Genomic DNA, 18,099 nt, shown 5'->3' on the forward strand with positions numbered 1-18,099 from the left:
GGTGTTCTTGGGAGAAAGGTGATGTAGAAGGAGTTGAGGGAGATAATGGGTTAAAGCGTGGTGACTTGGTGGGAATAGAGTAAAAACCGATTGATTATGCAGCTGGCTATGGCTATTGCAGTTCTCCACAATTCAGCATGTCAGAGAAAATGCCTCGCAGATGAAGAGTGGCAGAGTTGAAACTTGTGGTGTAAAGTTGATATGGATATGAAGTTGGCTAAGTAACAGACAACAAGGGTCATGGATGACAGACTGGAGGAAGGTGAATGGTGATGTTCCCCAGGGACCCATGTTGGCACTGTTGCTTTCTTTGATTTGTGTTTATCACCCAGATATGGGAGTGCGTGCCACAATTTCTAATTTTACGGATGACACAAAACTTGGCAATATTGTGAACTACGAGGAGGTCAGTGATAGATTGTAGCAAGATGTAAACAGGTTAGTGGAATGAGCAAATAAATCTTAATGCAGAAAATGTGATGTATTTTGGTAGGAGAGCTGCAAGAAGACACTTCTAAAAGGGGTGAAGGAACGGGGATTTGGGGCTATGTGTGCACAAGTGATTTAGTGAAAGGGCATGTTGACAAAGTGATTAATAAGACATAAAAAATTCTGGGCTTTATTGAAGCATATATTATAAAAGCAGGGAAATCAGGCTGAATGTTTATGAAACACTGAATCAACACCAATTTGAGTCGGTGTGTTCAATTTGGGTCACCACATTAGAGGAATAATGCCAGGTTGTTCTGACAGTCCAGGAAAGATTTGAGAATGGTTCCATTGAAGATGGACTTCAGTATCCTCTTCCAGCTTTTTTTGGTTCTTAGAATGATTTAGCATCCATCCTGTTGAAATATCCCCTACATATTCAAATTTGGCCGTTATTCCCTACTGTACCACGGTGGAAACCTAAAATGTGATTTCTAAATATTATACAAATATAGAAAGAGGGTAGCTTGGAGGGGCTGGGACTGGCATCTCTGCCTTCAAAAATATGACAGGAGATACAAGTATATAAAGTGAGGAGTTTGGACAGATGGGTAATGGGAGGCTTTCCCTTTGGCAGAAGGGTTGAGGACTTGAAGCTACAGGTGTAAAATAAAATGGAAGAGAAAGAAGAGTGTCATGAGGAAAAACTTGATGCAACTTGTGGTTGGAATCTGGAATACACTGCCTGTGAATGTGGTGGAGGCAGGTTCCACATGGCCACCAAAAAGGAATTTGTTGAACTTGCAAGGCTACAGAGAAAAGCCAGGGGACGGAACTAATTTGCCGTCACAGACACAATGGGGTGAATGGCCTCCAGTGCCTTGACCATTTTATGAGCCACAGGGTGCATAAATATTCTGTCTGTTTTTTATGGGGTTGTTATTAATTTTGACGATTTACATTACAATGCCATTCATCATAAGGCCATGTTTTATTATCTGTTTGATGTCGGTGTTTGCAATCCCCATGTTTTTCCTTCATTCAAAATTTAATGATTGCTTTCATATTTGTGGCCAAAATGTTCCCCATCATTTGGCAATGTTGAATTACATCTATTTTTCTCATTCATAGCACTGCCATATCAGTATCCTCTTCCGGCTTCCTTTGATTCTTGGAACTATTTTGCATTCTTCCTGTTGAAATATTACCTGTCTTCAAATTTGCCTGCTAATCCCTACTGTGCCTATCAGACTATGGTGGCAACCTAAAAGGATTTTTTTCTAAATATGATATAAATTACACAACAAACCAAGTAGGAACTGTGGAAAGAGGCAGGTTGTAAACCCGAGTTTTCATGTGTGGGAAAAAGTTATTGATTTATCAAGTTTCAAGTTTAGAGGCAGAGCAAAAGGGTAGTACTGGAAACTTACTGGTTTCTTATGTGCAACTAAAATAGGATAATGTGAAAATAGTTATCTCTTCCATCCAAAATTTGCATCTGTAATTCTAGTTCAGTATTTGTGGAAAGGAATGAACATCATCCTGAAATATGTTTAGGACCTGTCACTTGAGTAAAATATAGCAGAATTTTTTGATATGCATAGTGTTTGTCAGATTTCTATGATCTATCACATGCCTTGAACATACATAATGAGTCAGGAATTTGGGATAATTGGAGCAAAAAGTAGAACATGCTAGGCAGACAGCATTTATGATGAGAGAAACATCAGTGTTTCAGGTTAAGTACCCTTCATTGGACCTGGAAAGGTGAGATAATAAGTGTATTCAAAATTTTAGGGTAGTGGTGGAGAACATCTTTGCTACTAAAATCCACCCTGGTCTTACTCTTGCATGGTCCATATCTGCCTTTTCCCTTTTAAGTCTCCAGCTCAGAGATTAGGTTCGTGAATAGAGTCCTTTTTATAAGCACGTTTACTTGCACAGTTTTCTTGCTTCTCCCAACCTTCCTGCAAGGATTATGTTCCATTCATTCAGTTTCTCATTTTCTGTCATGTCCATTCTATTGATGAGACTTCTGACACAGGAGGCCATAAAATGTCTTCCTTTTTCCTTAATCGTGAATTCCCTCAACCATGTATCCTTTATTTGCTGCAATTCTGCTCTCACCCTCTTTCCCCCAGCCAGAACAGGATAGGGTTCTCTCTTTGCCATCCATTCACCATTCTCCCATATTCAATGGATCACCCTCCATAATTTCCACACTAGACACATCCTCACCAACTACTCTCTCGTGGCACTTTGCCATGTAACTGTGGAAGATGAAACACCTTTTTACCTCCATCATTCAGGGACCCAAAGAGTCTTTCCAGCTGAAGCAGCAATTCACTTGCATTTCTTACAATCCTGTGTACTGCATTCCGTGCTCGCAATGTAGCCTCGTCGACACTAGAGAAACCAAATATAGATTGTCGCAAACCCTCTGTTCAGTCTGCAAAGGGGACCCTGAGTTTGCATTTGCTTTTCACCTTAATTCTCTATCGCTCTCACACTCTGACCTCTGTTTTCAGCCTCCAGTGTTGCTCCACTGTAGCCTCTCATAAGCTTGAGGAACAGCATCTTGTCTTCCATCTGGGCACGTTGCAGTCCTCTGGGCTTGATATTGAATTTAGCAATTTTGTTTAACCAGATGTGGCTGTATCCTTTCAGTCTTCCTTTTCTCATTTGTCTTTAACTGCCATTTTGAATGTAATTACTGTCATGACAAGTTTCATCTGGACCCTATCACAGATACCCCTTCTCTCTACCCCTCCCTCTCTCTGCATAAAATAGGTCTGTTTTCTCACCTTTCCAGTTCTGATGAAGTAACTTTTGCTATTTTTGTTAGTGGTTTGGGGTACTTCATTATTTTGAAAGTTGGATCTCCAAGTGGGTAAGGTAACAAGTTAAAATGTTTGTTTTCTGTATGGGTTTTCAAATCAAAAGCAACTCTTAAAAGAGCAATACATTTGTAGTGTCAGACTTGGACTGCTTTCTAGCAATTTTGCAAAGATAAATCAGTTCTTAATTCATTTGCGTGTGTAAAGATTGCTGTATTTAAATCATTGCTGGGTGGAACCATGATTCTTAGAATGGAAAACAAAAAATTAAAACAATAAGGAAAATAAAAGCTCAAGTTGCAGAAGCCTGACCTAACGTAAAGAACCGAATATTTGCTTCCTGTGCATTTATTTCTGTTGAAGTAATTTCTCATTGTTGAAAGGAAGCCAGTGTGCAAGAGGGTGAGGAGAAGGGAAGAAACTGCTATATATGGCACATCTGGAAGTCAGTTTGTTCGAAGGGGCAGTCTGTATCACAGTTTCCTGACTAACTCTCTGTCAAAAATAAAAATCGGTTCCTTTCAGTAATGTTTTTTGTTATCAGTTAAAACAAGCTTCTTTGCAAGTTTATTGCAGAGTATGATGGAAAGATCAGAAGTCCACTCGCATCCGTTTGTTTGGAAGCTACTGTGTGTTTGCAACTCTGGAAACTGTAAAGACCAAACTCTTGCAGTATTTCTGAGAAAGTTAGCTGTGTCGCTGAGCAGCCAACAAGCTGTGTTGGGTTTCGGAGAAAACTACTCCAGTTGGGGTGTGTGTGTATAAACAAACGTGTGGCTTGGCAATTGGTAACTGCTGAATATGGATTTATTATACTTGTAAAGAAAAGATTTGAAACCAACATGAGTGATGGAGATCTTCACTGATTCAGCTATGAATCTTGTTTGTCATTTTTTTGCCCAATCATCCACATATGCATTAAATACATTGCAGATTGAAATGTCGAGTTTTGCAGTTGTGCAAGTGTTAAGAGTTGAATCCAGTATGAAAAGAATTAATGGCTCTGTGTTGATAGCAATAGAAATCCCGGTTGGTGTGTCCTTGGGTCAATTATTTTTTGGCCTTTCCTTTTACTAACATACCTGGTTAATTCTGTTGTGGTTGTTTGATTACATCTTAGTGTGCAATTTTATCCAAAATTTTCTATTGAATTTTGGTGCAATTTGGGAAACGGCTGAGAACCTGTCCAATATGACAATAAGTGGGCAATGGTGATTGGTGTGACTTGTTTCACTGCTTCAGCGTGGCTACATAATGTGACAGAGGGTATGTAGGTGTAGCAGTGGACAGAAAGCCAACTGCCCCTGCTGCAATGCCATCTCTCGTGTGATATGGATGTTTTGCTCCTATTGTAGTCCAGGATGCAGCAATTTTTTTGGGGAAAAATGTAAACTGAGATGAAGGCTTCATCAGCTCTATACAAGGTACATGTGTACAGGGTTCTTTTCAACAGAATGAACTTGCTTAAAGTTTAAAGGACAAATTAGCCTAGAACACAATGATTTGCAAGGGAATTGTTAATTGAATACAGTGTGTTTATTCCCATGCTGCAGGATAAACTCAAGAATCAAACTGATAACAGGATTTGCAATGATTATGCATTGCACATTAGTGTTATTTGCATTGATTCAAGTGATGTTTGGTACGTATTCATGAAGACTTCACATTTTTTTTAAAAAAGGCAGGAACAAGAAAGGTTGGTAAGTTGCAAGGTCTGCAAAGGTCACTGAAGAGGTCTGTGTGGAAACATAATTTTTTTGAATGCTGACAAGCTATGGCATTCAATTACAAGTGAGCAAAGATGTGGCCAATGTAAGCAGTATAATTCTCTGCTGGGACTGACATGGAACTTGAATTTAACTGGTATTACTGCCTCGTATTGTGGTACTGTTACTGGTGTGAGACTTGTGCTCATTGATGTCTTCTGGTGCGTGATGAATTAGCTAAATGGATTTGTTAGATTTTGAAACCTTTCAATGTTTGAAATACCTGATTTTCTATAAGAAATTAGAAATGAATCAATCAAGGTGGAGGAGTGAATTTTTTAGTATTTCACCCAGAGACTTACCACCACCATGTAGACTAACGATGCAAAGGTACTGCTGAAAGTTCTGTCTCTTGAATGAAATATAAAACTGATGCCCAAACTGTTGTTAACTGAATGCAAAATAAAAATTTAATGCCATCATTTTCAAGAGGAGCAGATGAGTATCCCCCATGCCCAAGCCAATATTTATTCCTCACTTTAATACAGAGATCTTTTTAATCACTATTGTTAGTAGGACCTAGCTGTGTACAAATTGACTGCTGTTATTCTCTACATTCTAACAATGAAATCACTCAGAAATTAATTAGTTTCTGGAGGAAATGTTGTGACCTGAGATTCTGAAAAGTGATATTTGCATCCAATTTTTTCTGTCTGCTATGCAGGGATGGTAGCAGAACACCAATCCTTGATAATTTTTCCCATATAGTGGTGGCTTACTTTTGTGATCCCAGTATGAAAAGTTGAAGTACCTTGCCTAATTATTGGTGAAGTGTCACATCTGCAGAGAAAGTGCAGTGCAATAAGGTGCAAGGTCACAACAAGGTAGATCGTGAGGTCGTAGTCCATCTCATTGTATAAGGGAACCGTTCAATAGTCTTACCACAGTGGGGTAGAAGCTGTCCTTAAGTCTGGTGGTATGTGCCCTCAGGCTCCTGTATCTTCTACCCGATGGAAGAGGAGAGAAGAGAGAATGACCTGGGTGGGTGGGGTCTTTGCTGGCTGCTTCACCAAGACAACGAGAGGTAAAGACAGAGTCCAAGGAGGGGAGGCTGGTGTCCGTGATGCGCTGGGCTGATCAGTGGTCAAGCTCTTAGACATAATTCAATATTATTATCATTTCCTTTTTACAGACTCAAAAATAATCCTGCAAAGTCAATAATGCAGATTGAAGCTATTTATTTGGTGGACTTTAGTATAGAGCATTGAGATTTGAGTTTGTATCCTTAACTTAGTATGAATTCTTCCAGAAAGACTTATGAATCTTGTCAGTGCATGTATTTTTAAGATTAATACCTGATTTCCTTTAAGAGTGAAAAATATTCAGATTGACAGTTTAAAATGTTTTTAAACTGAAAGTTGGATGAATGTATTTGTACATTGGATTAAGTATTATGTACATGGGCAATTTAAAGCTTTGTTTAACAATGGTTCTTAAGTTAGTGGGACCATGGAAATATTGCAAAGAAGGCAATTTTTAAAAAAAGAAATTGTGCCGAGGGAGAAGATGCTTAGAGCCATTGCGAAATAGGGCAGGTTGGCAGTGTCTGTCATAGATTGACTTGTCTGTTGTGTGCCTGCATTGTTACTTAATTGTTTTCATGCACTGGGGAAAAAAAATCATACTAAGATGAATGGCTTCAATGCATGACGCAGATTAATGTGCTATAATCTTAATTTATCAGTACAAAGTGCTCCCATTGCTGTCATTGGTGAATAAACACCCGTACTTGATCCTTGGGTTACACATTTTAAAAGTGACATTTGTGGATCTTGGTCCTAACCAAGTGAGGACAGCAGGTTTTCTTACTTGAAGGACATTAGTGAACCAGATGGGTTTTTACAGCAATTTGGTAATTTCATGGCTCCCATTACTAAGACCAGTATGAATTTCAGTTTTATGGGATTACTTTGGTGCCAGTTGTTCTCCAGAAATGGAAGTGGATATTATTAACGCATCAGTGGATCCATAAGCAATTTGTGAAAGCTTCCAATCTGGTTCTAAGATGAAAATTACAGCAGCTTTTGAATGGTGGTTGGTGGGGGCAGCAGCACTGGATAAAAATTCTGTTTCTTCGCTGCTACCTCCCATGTCACTTGTGCCTGCCATCTTTGGTCTGGAGTTGTGATTTCAGTTGCAGCACCTTGTCTCCTACTCAGAATAAAATTAGTTTTTAAAAAAAAAGTACAGTGCATTTTTTATATTGAACATGTGCCATCTGTTAGAGTACAGATCGATTTGTCCAGTGAGTCCATCCGTGAATGGTGCAATTGACAGTGTTATCTTGTTTTTTCTTATTATGGGGATAATGTGGCTGTCCTTCATTTGAGAATTTTGTATAAAGAACCTTGCTACATTCTTAATGAACTTAACTGCAGTTTAGTTGTAGGTTACTTTTTAAATAGCTAAATGCAGGCTGACCCTGGGTTACAAACATCCAACTTAAGGACATCGCACATACAAACGAGCTTGCATAATATTAAATTCAAAAGTCCAATATACGTTCGTTCCTATGAACATAGAACTAATTTCCTTTCTGCACTTAGAGTAATTTTTTCTTATCTGTCTTGTGTGCTTTTGTCATTCATATCAATACTGTGGAGGTATGGTTATCGTATTGAGTGATTTTTGTGTATATTCCGACTTGGGGACAAAATCAACATGAATATACTGTATGTAACAAAGAAAAATGCAACCTGTTCATAACCCACAGCCAGTCTGTACTTGCAAATAATTTCAAGTTTTTATGGTACCTTGCTGGACACTCCCTGTATAAATAGTAATTAAAGTAAAAGTTAAATCGGTGACAGTCCAGGGGTTGTTTATTTTTAGATATATTTGTGCAAGTAGTGATGAATGGAGAACAATTTTGGTTAATTATCCAGCTCTGAAGTTGCAGGAAAATTGCCTAAGTCACCTTGAGAGTAATGAGATTTCCATCTTCGTATAATTTTAAATTAGTTTCCTTTTCCACTTTTTATGCATTCTCGTTTGACTTGAGATGTTTTCCATTCCTTTTGCCTGGAAGAGCAAGAATGTAACAGCAAAATAGTGTGGAATGCTTGGCTATTAGTCTTGTTTAACCTTTTACTGGCCTGGAGACTGGGGTAAATGCAGTTGATTTTTTATCCTGTCAACTTATCTATGCATCTAAGAAGTAAGGTGCATCCTCAAGAACATGAAAATAGGAGCAGGAATTGGTCAGGCTCCTTGAGCCTACCCCACCATTCAATATAATCACGGCTGATCTACCTTTGCCTCATCTCTTTTGTGCCAGTTTTTCATAACCCTCAGTTCCTTGACCTTTCAAATATTTATCTCCACCATAGACATAGCTATATCTATCATCCACGACCCTTGAGGGCAGAGAATTCCAGAGATTCATTACCCTCAGAGAATAAAATTCTACGCCCTTTTCAAGCCCTCTTTTTACCTTGCTTGTTTGAGTGAGGTCACTTCTCATTCTTCTGAACTCCAAGGAATACAAACCCAAAATGGCTAGCATCTCATGATAGGGGCAATCCTCTCATCCCAGGAATTAACCTGGTAAATCTCCTCTGGACTGCCTCTAATGCTACTCTTTTTAAGATAAGGGGACCAAAACTGTGCACAGTGTTCTAGGTGTGCCCTCACCAACACCCTGTGCAACTGTAACAAAACCTCCTATTTTTAAACTCCAACCCCTGTGCAATAAAGGCCAACATGCTGTTTGCCGCCTAAACTGCTTGTTAGACCTACCTGCTAACTGTTTATGATTCATGCACAAGGACACCTAGATCCCTCTGAACTTCACTTACTTACAGTCTATCTCCATAAGATATTGGAGCAGAATTAGGCCATTTGGCCCATCGGGTCTGCACCATTCAATCATTGCAACACCTTTACAACACCTGACCTTTACAAGAAATCGAGATATGATCTCCGGAAAGCTATCAGGAATGCCAAGAGACAATACCGGTTCAAAATAGACTCCCGGACCAGTCATCAGTTATGGCAGGGCTTGTGTGCTATAACGGGCTACAAAATGAAGTCAGGCAGCATAGTTAACAACAGCACATACCTTCCTGATGAGCTTAATGCATTCTATGCATGTTTTGAACAGAAGGAGTGAATTGTCACCAACCACCCTGAAGCCTCCAATGTAACTGAATCCATGGTCACTGTCAAGGACGTAAGATCAGTCTTCCGGAGAGTGAACCTGAGGAAAACATCTGGCCCAGGTGGTGTCCCTGGCCGTGTGCTCAGATTTTGTGCTGATCAGCTGGCGGGGGTATTTGCAGACATGCTTAACCTCTCCCTGCTTCAATCTGAGGTTCCCACCTGTTTTAAGAAGACCACAATCATCCCAGTACCTAAGGTAACATGCCTTAATGACTACCGACTGGCGGCTCTGACATCTACCATTGTGAAGTGCTTCGAGAGGCTGGTCATGGCACTCATTAGTTCCAGCTTCCCAGACAACCTTGACCCACTGCAATTCGCTTACTGCTGAAACGGGTCCACAGTGGATGCCATCTCCCTGGCCCTACACTCAGCTCTGGAGCATCTGGATAGTAAAGGCACCTATGTTAGACTATTGTTTATTGACTACAGCTCTGCCTTCAATACTATAATCCCAAGCAAACTCATCACCAAACTCTGAGACCTGGGACTAAACACCTCTCTCTGCAACTGGATCCTTGACTTTCTGACCAACAGACCGCAATCAGTGAGGATAGGCAGCAACACCTCCGGCACGATTATTCTCAACACTGATGCCCCACAAGGCTGCGTCCTCAGCCCTCTACTCTACTTCCTATATACTCGTGACTGCGTGGCCAGATTCTGCTCTGACTCCATCTACAAGTTTGCAGATGATACCACCGTAGTGGGCCATATCTCAGTGATGAATCAGAGTACAAGAAGGAGAGGGAGAGCTTAGTGACATGGTGTCATGACAACAACCTTTCCCTCAATGTCAGCCAAACAAAAGCTGGTCATTGACTTTAGGAAAGGGGGCGGTTTACATGCACCTGTCTACATCAATGGTACTGAGGTCTAGAGGGTTGAGAGCTTCAAGTTCCTGGGAGTGAACATCACCAATAGCCTGTCCTGGTCCAACTACGTCAAAGCTCACCAGTGCCTCTACTTTCTCATGAGGCTAAAGAAATTTGGCATGTCCCCTTTGACACTTACCAACTTTTACCAATGCATGATAGAAAGCATCCTATCTGGATGCATCATGGCTTGGATGCAACTGCTCTGCCTGGGATCACAAGAAACTGCAGAGAGTCATGGACACTGCCCAGCACATCACAGAAACTAGCCTGCCCTCCATGGACTTTGTCTATTCCTCTTGCTTCCTTGGCAAAGCAGCTTCCTTCCTTAGGAGATCAGGCAGCATCTATGGATGGAAATAAACAGTCGACGTTTTGGGTTGAGACCCTTCATCAGTCCTGAGTTCCTTGAGCATTTTGTACGTATTGCTATTGGTTTATTATTGTCACTTGTACCAAGGTACAGTGAAAAACTTGTCTTGCATACCGTTCGTACAGATCAATTTATTACACAGTGCATTGAGGTAGTACAGGGTAAAAAGAATAACAGAGTAAAGTGTCACAGCTGCCTGACCTGAGTTCCTCCAGCATTTTGTGTGTTGTTCCAGATTCTAGCATTTGCAGAATCTCTTGTGTCACCATTAAATCATAGCTAATTTTTTTGAACCTCATTTTCCTGTGTTCTCCCCTTAAACCCCTTTACCAATCAACCCATCAATCTCTGTCTTAAGTACACCCAATGACTTGGCCTCCACTGTCCTCTGTGCCAACAAATTCCACAGATTCACTACCGTCTGGCTGAAGAAATTCCTCCTCATCTCAGTTTTAAAGGGATGTCCCTTTTATTCTGAAGCTGTGCTCTCAGATCCTGGACTCTGCCACTCATGGAAACATCTTCTCTATGTCCACTCTATCGAGGATTATCTCTATAGATAATCCATCTTTTGATTCCTTTTACCAAAGTGCATTTCACATTATATCCCATTTGTCAGGTTTTTGCTATAGTTGCAATTTCAACCCAAGAAGAGTGTAGTGTGTGGAAATGAATGGACGTAGTTGCAGAAGATTTTAGGAAGGTTTTAAAAGCAGGCAGATTTTGGAGATATCAATAGGAGGGACAAATGCTGAGTTGAATCCAGGGTGGGCTTAGTGAGTACAAATTTTAAGGATTGAAGGAATTTTTATCTCCTCTTTTTCTGGGATGATAAATTTATGCTCATTCGTCACATTAGTTTGACTCATTTGTTTTAAATTTATTGAAACTCAAGTTTTGAACATCTCATTCTCTAAAACGGTATCTTGCGCTTTAAAAATTAACAATCCTTGTTTTGTAGAAAAATATTGATAGTAAATGAGAAACAAAATAGAACACCAACAACTGGACGTAATTCTCTTTCATTATGACTCACTGAATGGCACGGACTGATGAACAATGGCTGATTTATTTTTGTTTAATCCCTTGGCCAGATTTAGTGAGTGTAATAGTGGTGTTTGGATTGGGTCAGGTAACTTGGTACAGGTACTGTAGTTTATATGATTTGATAGATTGAACTGTGTAAAGTTCAACTGAACTACCAAAAACCTGGTAAACTTAATTGTGTTATTGATATTGTACTGGTGTAAGCCATAACTTGCACTGTGTTTCACAAACAGCTCATTGAAGCAGTATGGTTACGTGGATCTTTGTGTGGATCTTGTTGCAGGTTGGTGCAGCTAGTAGAGTCACTGCCTTGCACTGCCAGAGACCTGGCTTCAATCCGGACCTGTGTGGATTTTGTACATTTTCTCTGTGAATGCATGGTTTCCTCTATTTGCTCTGGTTTCCTCCCACATCCCAAAGATGTTAGGGTCGGTCAGTTAATTGGCCACTGTCAATTGCCACGAGTCTGTAGGTTTGTGGTAGAAGCCTTGGAAGTTGTTGAGAATGTGCGAAGATTAAAAAATAGGATTAATGAAGGATTGGTGTGAATGGGTAGTTGATGGTTGGCACAAAGTCAGTGGGCTGAAGAGTCTTTCTTTGCTGTATCTCTTTGACTACACAAAGGTTGCATGTTTTAAAGGATTGGGGTTATGATAATTTTTTCTCTCCAATCCATTTTTTTTACATTCTGAAATTCTTCCTGAAATCCTGTTTGGAGAAAAAGATTGTGTGATTCATTGGGTTGGACTTGTTCATTCACTAAATGCAACTCCTGCGGAGTGGCAGGTCTGCTTTCTAATTCACTGAATGTTTGAAATGGTCTTTGACACCTGGCACTCAATGATTGACAGGCTTTGGTGATTTTTTTTGGTGCTGGGTTGCAGAAAAGATAAAAGGTGCTTTTAAGTTTTAAGAATGACTTAGTTTAATGAGTTAAAGACTTTGTGGTGAAGCTGAGTGAGATCGTGTGTCTGAGCTTGCTGGGCTGCAATGGGAGTGGAGTTTCTGTATGATGTCATTCCACTTTGCAGATGCTGACTCTTGCTCACTGCAGTGTTTTGTGTGATTGGTTCAATAATAACACAATATGCTGTAACTAGGCGGTTGCCTAAAACAGTTTGTGTAATAGGGTTTCAGGACATTGATTTCTGATAAAGGTTGTTAATCTAGTTAAGTTACTAAATGAGGTACAGGTGACACAGGAGAGGAAAAACTGCTCTGCTAGTGTTTGTCTGCACTGCATGAAAATCTGTACCTTGGGTGAAATATACATGTTAATGTAAGTTTGTTTTTGATGTTACTTCTTAAATGCTTTATTTTCTTGAACTCTTTCTAAAACGTAGAGACAACATTCCCTGGAAAAGGAAATGAACAATGAAAATATTAATCTTGATTTGGAAATGCTGATATTGACCATTGTGATGCTGGTATTTGTTCTTTGAAATCACAAGAGGAACCTGTCGATTTCTCAGAGGACTTTGGGACTTGGCTGATTCTGTGTTATGCAGGGAAAAGCAGGGACCAATATTTTCCTGATCACGATGCAAGTCCTCCTTTCGGCGCAATGAAATATTTTTCGCTTTTGCTGGATGCGAGTCAATTGTGCTATTTTTGTATCTCAGACCTCAAACAAAGGAAAGCTGTTGTGGACAAGGAACAATTAAGATTAAAATAAGTTACTTTTTCCTTTCTGTATAATTTTGCTTTCTTTTTCCTGCCTGCTTGCTTCATCTTTGTTTCACAGGGCTGCACGTACACTTTCTCCTTGCTCACTTTTACATGCCTTGTTTTCATTAGCCTGTTAGCTTATCTTTATCTCTTTTGGCATACCATTGCTTGGTTTAATCGATTTTTATCAATGCCATTTTTTAAATCTATATCAATTTCTATTAATTTCATGTCAGTGTTTGGAGATTTCTAAACTACTAGTCCTCATGTTTATTGCTCTTCTTGCCACAAAGTGTGACAAGACTGGTTCTGGGGATGGCACGGAGGATGCACATCAGTCATGATCTTGAATAGCAGAGCAGGCTTGAAGGGCCAAATGGCCTCCATCTGCTCCTAATTAGGTTCTTATTGTGGATTTCATCCTTCAGTAAAATGGTGCTTAATCTCTTTAGCTACAAATGGATGTTTTCCCATGGAGTTTTTGCTTCACAAAAGAATATTCATTGTGTTATGAAATATTCTTTGCTACTGTAATTCCACCTTGTCTTTTAAAATAGTCTTACGATTTCTATCATTTTTATCACTCATTTATGTAACTGCTTTTATTTGAGTTTCAGGCTCTAATTTTGTGACTGCTTATGACAGGGTGGAAGCATTTGACTAGGTATGATATCAAAGTGCTAACAGAATAGAAGTTAAAGGGATTAGAGGGAAACATTTCAAAGATTGGACAAAGGGGCATAAAGGAAGACACGTGATTATTTAGAGGTCAGTCATCACAGCTCCAGGATGTGTTCTGAGGACCTGCTGAGCCAAAGATTTGGGTCTAACCATCCTCAGCTGCTCCATCAATTATCTTCCTTTCATCATAGGCTAAGAAGTGGGGATGTCCGCTGATATTGGTATTTGGTTCTGATGGAAACACAGAAAATGAAACAGTCCATGCTTGTGTGCAATGAGGCTGAGATAATGTTGTTGCATGGCTGAGAAGCTTCAATCGGCACTACAAAAGAGGTAGGTGAGAATCTTCTCCAAGAGAAAGTACATTTATCCTTGCTTTTCTGTGGCAACACCATCATTGAGCAGACTGTCAACAATATCGGGAGATTGCTGTTGACCATAAAAGATAAGAGCAGATGTATGCATTTGCTCCTTCAAATCTGCTCCATCACTCAAGATCATAACTGATTTTCTCGGTAATATTTTCCTGCATAAAACCCTTATCCCTTGATTAGCTGAATAACTAGATCTAATAATATCTCAATGTCTAAGGCACCACAGACATCTGGAGTAGATAAAAGTTTGAAGTTTGACATCCTCCATGCATCCAGCCTTTTGAAACCTTTAAGACTTAAAGATTCAACAAAATGGTCTCTCATTTTTGTCAACATTAGAGAATACAGTCCCAGTCTACTCAGTCACTCCTCATATGTCAAATCGACCATGCCTTGAACCACTCAAGTGAACCTTTACTGCATCCTTTCTTGAGCCAGGAGACCAAAACTGTATACATAAGCTGTGGTCTTACCAAGGCCTTCTATAATTGCATTGAACCATTTTTACTTATGTACTCAAATAGTCCTGGAATAAAAGCCAACATTGTAATTACCTTTCTATTAGTCACTGAATCTGCATTTTGGCTTTCAGTGGCATATATAGGATACCTGGGTCCATGAGAATATCAACATAATTCAAGCTCTCAGCGTTTTTTCTAAAAAAAAAAAGTCCTTAAATCTATTTTGTTTATCAAAATTAACCATAATTTTCTGTATTAAATTCCATCTGCCATGTTCTTGACCACATATTTGGCATGTCCTATCCCTTTGAAGTCTCTTAACATCCTCCTCTCTGACCACAATTCCAACAAAGCTTGCATCATTGGCAAACTTGGGGGAAAAAAAATGACATTTGTTCATCCGGTGACATTGTGATGAAGAGGATGAATAACTGTGGCAGTAATACTGAACGATGTGATACTCCAGTCAGAGCCTGCCAACCTGAGACGAATCCGTATATTCCAAGTCTTTGACTCTCAAGTGCTCCCAATCCCTAGGCCAACTGCAATTCTCGTCTGTCAGTACATTACCCTCGACTCTATGTGCTTTAACTTTGTTCATTAATTTCTTATGGGACCTTACTGAAAGCCTTGTATTTGCAAATGCACCACTTCTTTTGGTTCCACTTACCTCTTTATTCATCACATCCTCAAAGAACTCCAGCAGATTAATCAAACATAGTTTGTCTTTCTTCAAACCAGTCAGACTCTGCTCAGTCCTATTATTCTTTTTACAGTGTTCTATTATTACATCATTATAAATTCCAGCATTTCCCCTGTTACTGAAATTAGGCCAAGAGATCAGTCGTTTCATGGTTACTCACTTCTTTGTGAGGGTAAAATTTACTTTCCAATCCATAGGAATAATTCCAAAATCTATAGAGTTTTAGAAGATGATGGTCAGAGTGTTCACTACTTTTCTAGCCACTTCTTTAAAAACTGGGCTGTAGATCTTCAGGGTCTTGGATTTCATCAACTTTTGGTCTCCTTCTCAAGAACAGCTTTTTTTTACTTGTAATTATTTGCTTCATTCTTGTCAGATGCCCAGTTTCCTGGTATATGGCAGATATTGTGTTCTTCCCGTGAAGACTGGCAGAAATTATTTAATGCTTTGTCATTATTTTCCCTTCCTTCCCTCCCCCCCTTTTTATATATACCTAGAGAAGTTCTTGCTGCCCATTTGACGTTTTTTGCCATTTTACTTGTGTTCCATCTTACTCTTCAATACTGCAGTCTTCAGATTTGGGCTCTATTTCTATCTACTTTTTTTGGATCGGTGTCGTTTACCTTGCTGTAGAATATATGGATGCAAATCCACTGGCAGGATGAGCAAACCAATGTCAGTTTCCTCTTTCAGCCCAACATCGCCTGCATTGAAGCCAAGTTACATTCAGTTGGCTCTAGTGAGCAAGCCATGTCATTGGCATGCCCACCACGAGACTCCAGTAGCAGACTCCATCCCAAGCTTGTTGTGGAAATTGATTACTTGGCAGACAGAGGGATGAGTCAAGGTCGTCCTCAAAGCCACTTGGCTGGGGTGTAGGGAATGATGTGGAGACTAACATCCTTAATAACTGCTGGATATTTGTGGACCATGATGACTCAAAGTGGAGAAGGAGCATTCAGAATGGGTATTAAGAATATGAGTCCATACATTAGGAGCACATAGAAACATTTAAAAAAAAGTGAAGGAACACACCACCTCCCAAAATAGTAGAGAAACAAAGGACTGCAGATACTGGAATCTAGATGAAAATTCCAGTTTTTTTTTTGTCTCTTTTCCCCTCTTTTGTCACCACCTTGTTCCCACCCTGCCTCCCCTCTTTCGTCATGAGACAGATTTGCCTGCATCTCCCTTAATATCATCTACTGCATTTGGTGCTCCAAGTGTGGCCTCCTCTACAATGGTGAGACCAAATGCAGACTAGGTAACTGTTTCGCAGAACACCCGACCTCTGTCTGTAACCGCGATCTGCATCTCCCGCTGGCCAGTCACTTCAACCCCGCTCTCCACCCCCCCTCCTAAAAACTATTGCAGATATGTCAGTCCTTGGCCACCTCCACTGCCAGGAGATTCCAAGCACAAACTGAAGGAACAGCACCTCATTTTCCTTGCAGCTTAACAGCATGAATATTGAATTCTCCCACTTAAAGTAATCCCCACAACCCCTTCACTATGCCTCTTTCCTTTCCTAGCCCCTCTCTCTTTTCTGTACCCTCCTTTTTTTCCTCTAACCCATCTCTCGGTGGACCTGCTCTCCCCTCCTCCCCCACGCCTGCCTATCACGATCTCTTACCTGCATCTACCCATCACCACCTTGTGTCCACCCTGCTTCCCTTCTTTTGGTCACCTATCACTGCTTTGCTTTTCCCTCTTATTGGGTTTCCCCTTTTCCTATCTTCAGTCCTGAAGAAGGGTCCTGACCTGAAACATTGACCGCCTGCTTCTGTCCACGGATGCTGCCTGGCCTGCTGAGCTCCTCCAGCATCATCGTGTTTTTCACCTCCCAAAATAGTTACCTGTACCAATCTCCGTCAAATATCATCACCTTCACCCATAACAAAATCTCCCACATTAGCCTCATCAGTTATCGTAATTCGCAAAGAATTGCAGTGGAAGCAAATCGCCTTTGATTCTTCAGGACTACCTAAGAAGGAGAATTTTTGGACTGTAAATCCTGCACATATCTGCCAAAACTGAAGAGCTTTTTGAGTGGTGTATTTTTGTGGCATTGGATCAGAATATAGACTGCTGTTTTAATTTTTATCGAATGTTACTGATAAATTTCTGTTTGGTTTCGGCACTCGATAATCGAATCACTTATAAATTCATGACTGCAGTATTTCTGTTGGTGACACAAGAAGATGGAAGTAGGAACAGGCCATTTGTTGTTAATCCACAATGCCATTCCACCTTTTCAACTAAAGTGGATGAACTCACATTTTTCCACATTATATTCCATCTGCAATGCCCTTGCCTATTCACTTAATCTGTTTTTAGTTGGTGGTTTAGTTTAGTTTGATTCTTTTGTTGTGGAGTGTTTAGTGAGATGGGGCTGGACTTAACAATTTATGCAAAGCATATCTGCGTTGGAGGAATTAAAAGTGCAGATTGGTTGAACAATTGGAGACAAGTATTTTCTGTCATAAGTTTGCTAACTCTGATAACTGAACTCAGTTGCTGAGAATTGATGCATTGTAGCAGAAATTAAAAAAAATGAATTTAAAGTTATTTTACTTTAAAGGGGGAAAAGAGGTGTTATCTGCTTAATGAGTCTTGATTCAGTTGAAAAAACAATTGCCTGGAGGCATTGATGAGTTTGATGTTATGAGGAAGCTGAATGAAGATAGATGGTTAAAAATTACAAACTTTAGAAAAATGAGGTCG

At 39.9% G+C, this 18,099-nt stretch overlaps 1 protein-coding gene across 11 annotated transcripts in view; it reads left to right on the forward strand.

The window, feature by feature from the left end:
• The window catches only part of myo9aa (myosin IXAa), a 250,140-nt gene that overhangs the window by 13,434 nt on the left and 218,607 nt on the right, over window positions 1-18,099 (forward strand). Inside the window, exon 1 of one of the 11 annotated variants that reach the window (XM_052042435.1) lies at window positions 12,695-12,767. The exons of the other annotated variants lie outside the window; for them this stretch is intronic. The gene's annotated coding sequence lies outside the window, so the exon portion shown is untranslated. Of the gene's footprint in view, window positions 1-12,694; window positions 12,768-18,099 lie in introns of those variants that run through there. 11 annotated transcript variants of the gene reach the window in all.

The sequence above is a fragment of the Pristis pectinata genome, chromosome 32 (genome assembly GCF_009764475.1).
Source record: "Pristis pectinata isolate sPriPec2 chromosome 32, sPriPec2.1.pri, whole genome shotgun sequence".
In the NCBI taxonomy this organism is placed as follows: domain Eukaryota; kingdom Metazoa; phylum Chordata; class Chondrichthyes; order Rhinopristiformes; family Pristidae; genus Pristis; species Pristis pectinata.